Genomic DNA, 9,242 nt, shown 5'->3' with positions numbered 1-9,242 from the left:
GTCTAGATCAAGGGGATGCAGAAAACTTTGAATTGTCTATAATTAATCTGTCGAGTCATTCTTTAACCAACTCTGAAGAAGAAGTCTTAAAACTGGGCTTATCATTCTGCCCAGATGCAGATATAGATAAATTTGAATTAATTAAAGACGTCCATTTCTTTGCACGGAGGCTACTATTTAAAACCATTTTTTGATAAACCTAGTGATGAATCCTCTAACCAGTTACCTGACCTTTTGCCAGAAGATACCATTGTTGAACAGCAGGCTATTAGGGACTTGATGGATCTGTGGGAGGAGGGACATGACATCCCGGATGACCCGGGATTTAATAATCCTGGTGGTATATCCGTGGCTGCCATGTCCTCCCCCCCCCCCCACCCATCAACTTAGAAACCTAAATCAACCCTATTCCCTTTGCTAAATTCGAATCCGAATATATGGGCCTTTACTGAACAGGTCTGTAAAACTATAGTACAAAGTTCATTCACTACTAATAAATCTTTTAATCTTACCAAGCAACAAAAAAAATGCAATAAAATCCTTACAAAGTAATTCGGAGATAATAATTAAGCCAGCCGATAAGGGTGGAAATTTGGTAATCATGAACATTCCACAATACATTTATATGTGCCAAAATATCTTGAAAAATCGTGACTGGTACCGACCTATCTCTACTACAGTAATTTCAAACTTTGATACCAAGTACCGTCATATAATTTTTAAAGCCTATAAATCCGCCATTATTGATAAGAACACATGGGAATTCCTCAACATTAAAGACCCCAAAACTCCAACATTCTATGCACTCCCTAAAGTCCATAAATCTGTGACAAAACCCCCAGGACGACCAATCATCTCCAGTTGTCAAAGTCTTACAGAGAATGCTAGTTCTCTAATTGACAATTATCTATGCCCCCATGTCACTTCCCTTTTTTTGTATATTAAAGACACTATCGGCTTGTTGAGAACTATTGATGATATATCCCTACCTCCCAATTCCTGGCTTGTATCAATTGACGTGGAATGCTTGTACAACGCAATCCCCCACCATAAAGGGGTTGAAGTTGTGTGATCATACCTTAACCAAAGAGGTCCATCTTTTAGTAAATACAATGACTTAGAGTATGTCCTTGGACACGTTTTTCAGTTCAATCAAACCCACTACCTCCAGGTGCAGGGGGTTGCGATGGGGATTAAATGTGCCGAATCTTATGCCAACCTGTACCTGGGGGGGTGGGAAAAAGACGTTTTTGCACGTGATGACCTAAACCCTTTTCTTGACTTCATTATAGCATGGTATAGATACCTGGACGATGTTTTGATCTTTTGGTCCGGTACTGAACTCAAATTACAAACATTTTTTCAACTTATTTCTATTAATGATTTTATTCTTCACTTCACATATAAATATAGTCGAGAACAGATCGAGTTCCTTGATCTAAAGATTAACCCTGACGATACTCTTACTTCTTCACTCTTTAGAAAGCCCACAGCTGGGAATACAATACTCCATGCGAAGAGTTTCCATCCTAAATCATTAGTGAGAAATATCCCATATAGCCAATATCTAAGAATTAAACGTAATTGTAGCAGTGAAACTGACTATCGATTAGCAGCGAATGACCTTTACAATAGACTTAAAACCCGTGGATATAGTCAGACTTGTTTAAAGAGAGCATATAATAAAGTGAAGACAAAAAATAGGAATTCCTTAATCTTTCCACCTCAATTATGTGAAGACAGTAATACTGTCAAACTAATTACAAGATATTCTAACCAACATAAAGGCTTTAGGGATATTCTACACAGATTTTGGCCTCTTTTAAAGGCAGACCCCCAAATTAATAAACATATAAAAAACCATCCAGAAATAACTTACAAACGAGCACCATCTTTGAAAGACCGCTTAGTCCATAGCCATTTTTCCACTGAAACTAGTATTAATCCAAAACAATTTGGAACTTACTCGTGTGGACATTGTGACATGTGTCCATTCATGATGAATTCAGCAAAATGTAAATTACCTAATGGTAAGCGGTTTCTGTCTAAATCCCACGTGGTGTGCTCCACACCGGGCATTGTGTATCTGGCACAGTGCCGTTGTGGGGGATTCTATGTGGGAGAAACTAAGAGACCCTTTTCTGTCCGTGTGAGGGACCATATTAAACCCATACAAAATAAAAAAATTGCCACAGCCATAGGCAGACACGTTGGTACCTATCACGCTTTTAATCCAGATTTTATTCGGTTTATTGCCCTGGACCATGTCCCGCTGTCCTCGAGGGGAGGCAGTGTTGACAAAACACTGCTTCAGCTCGAGGCAAGATGGATATTTAATTTGAGAGCCACACGATTCCCGGGTTTTAATGAGAACTTGAGTTATAGATCCTTTCTTTAAAGTCTGTCTTGACTCTCTAGATATTTATTTCCCTTCAGCACTTCCATCTGATCGCCTAGGTGGGGGTCGGTGGTTTGGGGCTCCTGGGGGGCTAAATGGGGAGACAGAATGTGTGTTATTTCCCCCTTTTTTTTGTTTGTGTGCTTCCTTGCCCTCCCTTCCCCCCCCCCTTTTTTTTGTGCATGTTATTTGTTTAATTTAAAACAATTATTGGATAAATTGTAAAATAATCGATTAAATAATAATTTAAATGTATGTTATTATAAAGGTTTTTGTTTGGTGTGATTCTCCATAGTCTTGGCCTTTAGCGATTTGCCCCATGGTCGGAATGTTTCTGGTCCCCCTTCTGACCTATGGGCCTATTTCCTCTGGGAGGCGAGGCTCCCCCCTATTCCACCTTTAAAATCTGTCCACCAGTCCTGATATTGTTGCAAAGGATGCCATTCTCTCCCTTGATTATTCAGTAGATGGATTCTGGCATTTTGGGTGGTCATACGGACACCCAGGGCGTTTCTGAATGGGAGTATTCCTATCAGAGCACCCGCTAGTATGATGGCGTCAGACTTGTGTTCGTTGGGGTGATCGTGTAGGAGGGTGTGGCTTTTGCTTCTTCCATTCTAGCTACGCATTGCCCAGGTATTCAGTGACTTCTGTCACCTGACTACTAGGGATGAGCTTCGTATTCAAGTTGAACATATGTTCGACTCGAACATCGGCTGTTCGCACGTTCGGCGAATTCCGAACGTTATGGGCCGTTCGCGCCAAATTCGTGTGGCGCTCACGGCCCACAATGCACTGCGATGGCGCAGTGCATTGCTGACTCATGATTGGCCAAGCATGCACTGTGACCCCGCATACTTGGCCAATCACAGCGCCGGCAGCAAGGAGAGCCATGATTGGCCACAGGCAGGATGCCTGTGGCCAATCATAGCTCAGGCTGTGTAATACACGCCCCACACTATATAAGGCCGCCAGCGCGGCGGCCTTGTGTAGTGTGTTGGCGTCTGAAGCAGTTAGTGGGTGTTCTGTGTACCTTCAACACAGTATACACCGATCGTTATCGGCCGATTTTTCGTTCTTGCTCTTCTGTAGTGGTTGTTGTCTGCGTGCCCTGACCACAGTATACACCGCTATACTCTATATATAGCTAGCGATATATCTATCTTTTATAATAGAGCTTGCAGTCAGTGTTAGGAGCTTGTGCATGCTGTCTGCGTGCTCTGAACCCAGTACACACCGCTATATCCACCTATATAGAAAACTATCTTGCTCGTTTTAAATAGAGCTTGCAGTCAGCGGTAGGAGCTTGTGCGTGCTGTCTGCGTGCTCTGAACCCAGTACACACCGCTATATCCACCTATATAGCAAACTATCTTGCTCGTTTTAAATAGAGCTTGCAGTCAGCGGTAGGAGCTTGTGCGTGCTGTCTGAGTGCTCTGAACCCAGTATACACCGCTATATCCCCCTACATAGCTCTTCTCTATTTGAGCCATCTGCCGGAGTTAATGGAAGTTGTGTGTGCCTTCAGCACAATATACACTACCCAATTGCTATTTTTCCCAACTCCCTTCAGGCCATTACCATGTCTGGAAGGCCAGCAAGGAGAGGCAGACAGGCGCGAGCTGATAAAAGAGACATGGTGCAGGCTCTGTTTCTAGAGACAACAGTGCTGGTCGTGGACGCGATGCATCGTCATCATTAGCACGTGGCCATGGGACACACTTGTCCTTTTCGGCAGCTGGACATGTTGAGCCGCGACATGCCAACGGCTTGGTAGAGTGGATGACCAAACCCTCTTCATCCTCCTCTCTCACCCAGTCTCAGGGTACTAGCAAAGCAGCTGCCAACGCATCGTCTTCCCTCCTCTCAATGTCACCATCAGTGACTCCTTCCCTGTCCCCCGAACTGTTTGAGCACAGTATTGGATACATGCTCCAGGAGGATGCCCAGCGTTTCGAAGGCCCTGATGATGATACCCAGCTAGAGGAAGGCAGTAGCGTGAGTGCAGATGCTCAAGAAGGACAGCAATCTGGCAGTGATATTCTATCAGCTGCAGCATACAGCCAGGTTTGCTCCAGTGATGAAGAGGAAGGGGATGATGAGGTCACTGACTCCATGTGGGTGCCTGATGGGAGAGGAGGAGGAGGCACATCTCCGATGAGGAAGGATGCCCTTCGGGGGCCAGCACACCGACTGAATCACACTGCAGAGCTCCGCCTGTGCAGGGCGCTGCCTCTGCATGTTACTCCGAAAGTTCTTTGGTGTGGGCCTTTTTTGAGACGAGTGCATCAGATCGCACCGCTGCTATTTGCAACATATGTCTCAAGCGTATCTCGCGTGGCCAAAACATCAGCTGCTTGGGCACCACATGCTTGACCAGACATATGTTGACCTGCCATGCATCTCGTTGGCAAGCGTACCTCAAAGACCCACACCAAAGAACAAAGCGGACCACTCCTTGCTCCTCATCAGCTGGGAATCTACAACCGCACTAGACCTTCAGTCCCCTCTGAAATCTGCACTGAGAGGAATGAAGGTGTAGAATTAGGTGTGTCACAGCCAAGTACTTGCGGGCACTCTGCTAGCAGCACACAGATGTCAGATTGCAGCAGGCAAATTTCCCTGCCCCAGCTGCTGGATCATCAAAAGAAGTTCACTCCCAGCCATCCACATGCCCAGCGGTTGAATTCTAGCTTGGCTAAATTGCTAGCACTTAAACTGCTGCCTTTTCAGTTGGTAGACTCTGCCCCCTTCCGTGAGTTTGTGCAAGGTGCGGTTCCTCAGTGGCAGGTTGCCAAACACCACCTTTTCTCACGGGAGGCAATGTCCATGCCTCGCTGGTCAGGTGCATATTACCGCTGACTCATTGTCCAGCAGGCATGGACAGGGACGTTACCTATCTTTCATGGCCCATTGGGTCACTCTTCTGGCCGCTGGGAAGGATGCAGGATAAGGTGCAGTAGTGTTGGAGGTTGTTCCGCCACCATGCCTCCAAAATGCTGCTACTGGTTGTGACACACCTCTCTCCTCCATCCCCTCCTCTTCCTACTCCATAGTCTCTTCCAGTGCTTTGTCCTGGGAACCAGCGGTGCTCCATAGGCGTTCAAGGGGCTACGCATGTACACAGGCAAAAGATGCCATGCTGTACTTGCGCTGAAATGTTTGGGGGACAGGAGCCACACTGGGGCAGGCCGAGAGGTGGTTGACACCACGCCAGCTTAAGCCAGGAATGGTGGTTTGCGACAATGGCACCAACCTCCTCTCAGCCCTCCGACAGGGACAACTGACCCATTTGCCCTGTGTAGCTCACGTTCTTAACCTGGTGGTGCAGCGGTTCTTGAACAGGTACCTGGGCTTACAGGATGTCCTGAGGCTGGCCAGGAAAGTCTGTGTGCATTTCCACCGATCATATAACGCCAGTGCTCAGCTGGGTGAGCTCCAAAAGGAGTTGAACCTGCCCAAGAACCGCCTTATATGTGACATGCCCACCAGGTGGAACTCAATGTTGGCCATACTGCAGCGGCTGCACATGCAGAGGGCCATCAACGAGTACCTGTGCGACTACGGCACCAGGACAGGGTCAGGGGAGCTCCGTTTTTTCACCACCAATTTGCACAATTGAGCAATAGCAATTAGTGAGGAAATTTGTCAAACACTGAAAGTAACAGCAACAATTCTGCAACTGAGCAAAATTTCAGTGTTTTTGATTACATTATTAACCACTTGACCACTGGGCACTTAAACACCCTTAATAACCAGATCAATTTTCAGCTTTCGGTGCTCTCGCATTTTGAATGACGATTACTCAGTCATGCAACACTGGACCTATATGAAATTTTTGCCCTTTTTTCACACAAATAGAGCTTTCTTTTGGTGGTATTTAATCACCGCTGGGTTTTTTATTTTTTGCTATAAAAGAAAAAATACCGAAAATTCTGTAAAAAAATGAATTTTTCTTTGTTTCTGTTAGAAAATTTAGCAGATTAGTAATTTTTTTCTTCATAAATTTTGGCCAAAATTTATACTACTACATATCTTTGGTAAAAATAAGTACAAATTGGTGGATATTATTTGGTCTTTGTGAAAGTTATAGAGTCCACAAGCTATGGTGTCAATATCTGAAAATTGATCACACCTGAAGTACTGACGGCCTATTTCAATTCTTGAGACCCCAACATGCCAGAAAAGTAAAAATACCCCCCCAAATGACCCCTTTTTGGAAAGAAGACATTCCAAGGTATTTAGTAAGAGGCATGATGAGTTTTTTTTTGAAGTCGTCATTTTTTCCCACAATTCTTTGCAAAATCAAGATTTTTTTTACTTTTTTTTTTTCACAAAATTGTCATATTATCAGGTTATTTCTCACACACAGCATATGCATACCACAAATTACACCCCAAAACACATTCTGCTATTACTCCCGAGTATGGCGATACCACATGTGTGAGACTTTTACACAGTGTGGCCACATACAGAGGCCTAACATGCAGGGAGCGCCATCAGGTGTTCTGGAGCACCCAGGACAATTCTGACATTTCTCTCCTACATGTAAAAATCATCATTTATTTGCTAGAAAATTACATAGAACTCCAAAACATTATATATGTTTTTTTAGCAAACACCCTGGAGAATACAATGGTGGTCTTTGCAACTTTTTATCTCACACGGTATTTGCGCAGTAATTTTTCGAATGCTTTTTTTTGGAAAAAAAACCGTTGTGCTTAAAAAAAAAAAAAGCCCAATTTTTTCATAATGTGAAAGATGAAGTTACGCTGAGTAAATAGATACCCAATATGTCACTCTACAAAATTGCACACGCTCTTGGAATGGCGCCAAACGTCGCTACTTAAAAATCCCCATAGGCGACGATTAAATTTTTTTTTACTGGTTATATGTTTTGAGTTACAGAGGAGGTCTAGGGCTAGAATTATTGCTCTCGCTCTAACGTTCACAGCGATACCTCACATGTGTGGTTTGAACACCGTTTTCATATGTGGGCGGGACTTACGTATGCGTTCGCTTTTGCATGCGAGCACATGGGGACAGGGGCGCTTTAAAAAAAATATTTTTTTTTTTATTGTTCATTTTACTTTATTTATTTTAGTTTGACGTTTTTTTCCCCAAAAATAATTTTTTTGATCACTTTTATTCCCATTACAAGAAATGTAAACATCCCTTGTAATAGGAATATGGCATGACAGGTCCTCTTTACAGTGAGATGTGGGGTCAATAAGACCCCACATCTCACCTCTAAGCTGGGAAGCCTGAAAAAAAAAAAAAAAAAAAAAAAAAAAAAAGAAGAAGAAGATTCTGTCTTTGATCGTATTAGCGATTCGGTAGAAGCATCTGGAGGGCAGCGGGAGGGGGGGGGATGTCTATGGCTGGGTATTGCAGGGTATCACCGACTATGGCTGGGTATCTCAGAGTATTGCGTTGCAGGGCGTTGCAGAGTGTTGGCAGGGAATTGAGGGGTTAATTTTCGGTGAGCAGCGATGTGGGCACTGCAGATGCAGCCCACATCGCTGCTGACACCGATCTCTTCCCCCTCCGCTGTACCGATCGGTACAGAGAGGGGGGAGGGAGGAACCGGCGTCATAACATGATAAGCGGCCGTTTACCGTGATTCGTGATGCGCCGGGTCCACTGGACCCAGCGGTCACGGATGCTCTCGTGTGCGCGCCCCAGGGGGCGCGCGAGAGCAGAATTCTGGGAGGCCGTTAATTAACGGCCTCTCAGAGTTAAACAACCGCCATGAAGCCGTTAATCGGCAATGGGCGGTTGTTAAGTGGTTAAATACATTTTTTTGTTATATTTACAGATATTATAATTCATGATTTTGTGTTTCAAATGTTAATCATAACTGGGATGTCTACTAGACTCTTGTTTGGACAGATTTAAGCGAGTTGTTCCTAAGAATTACAGGCCTACAATATAAAATACCAAATTTCCACACAAAATAATGTACCGCATTCAGCATCAAAAATCAAACAATCATCCCGCCAGGGAAGTTAAATTCCTTCTATAAATGTATAAGTAAACCAGTCAGGCTTGGTTTAATGAATATTTTTTGGAAAAAAAAAAGGAACCGAATGTACAACACAACTCATAGGTCCCCAAACAAATGCATTTTATTTTCTCTTTTTCAAAAATAATAAAAAAAAAAAAAAAAAAAAAAAGACAGAATGGGAGACTTTTTGTAAAGAAGCCTTTTTGCTTGCAAAGATAAGGGGTTAAAGTAGACCTATGCCTTCTTTAATGGTGACATAAAGCCAACATATGTCATCGACCATCTTGCTGAAATGGATGTAAATATGTGATCTATGTTGGAGAAGCATTTGAGTACAGACTGTACAGGCTGGTTAATCATCTCTTCTGCAGAGGCCCGGTGACCTTATGTCATGGCTTTTAGCAATCTTTCTAGTGCTTCAGAGTTTAAGCAGCAGCATTTTCTCTAAGAAAGGGAAGCATTTCAGCAATTGTTTTTTTTTTTTCTATGTCAAGACTGTAAACATGGGATGAAGTTAACATTTGAGTTTTGGTCCACTTTAATCCCTCCCATTAAAAATATGGGTGAAAAGCCAAAGCCAGGTTAATATTACATTTCATTTTACACATGGGGAAAAAACAGTAAAAGCAATGGGGTAAATCGGTAAAAGCCTCCACAAAATTTGATGGAGATTAACTAAAATGCTCATTTTGTTTTGAATTTATGGGACTGTATTCACCTCTGATACAGTGTAAAACCATTATGGAAATCCCAACTGCCCCATGTACAGATCTGCAAAAACACTCCAAAAAAGAAAAGTGGTCACTTTCCCAGTGACGGAAAATAAATGGGAGATAA

Source organism: Lithobates pipiens, unplaced genomic scaffold, assembly GCF_037356315.1.
Source record: "Lithobates pipiens isolate NorthernLeopardFrog02 unplaced genomic scaffold, aLitPip1_a1.2 Scaffold_28, whole genome shotgun sequence".
In the NCBI taxonomy this organism is placed as follows: Eukaryota; Metazoa; Chordata; class Amphibia; order Anura; family Ranidae; genus Lithobates; species Lithobates pipiens.
Note: the sequence above shows the minus strand (reverse complement) of the source record.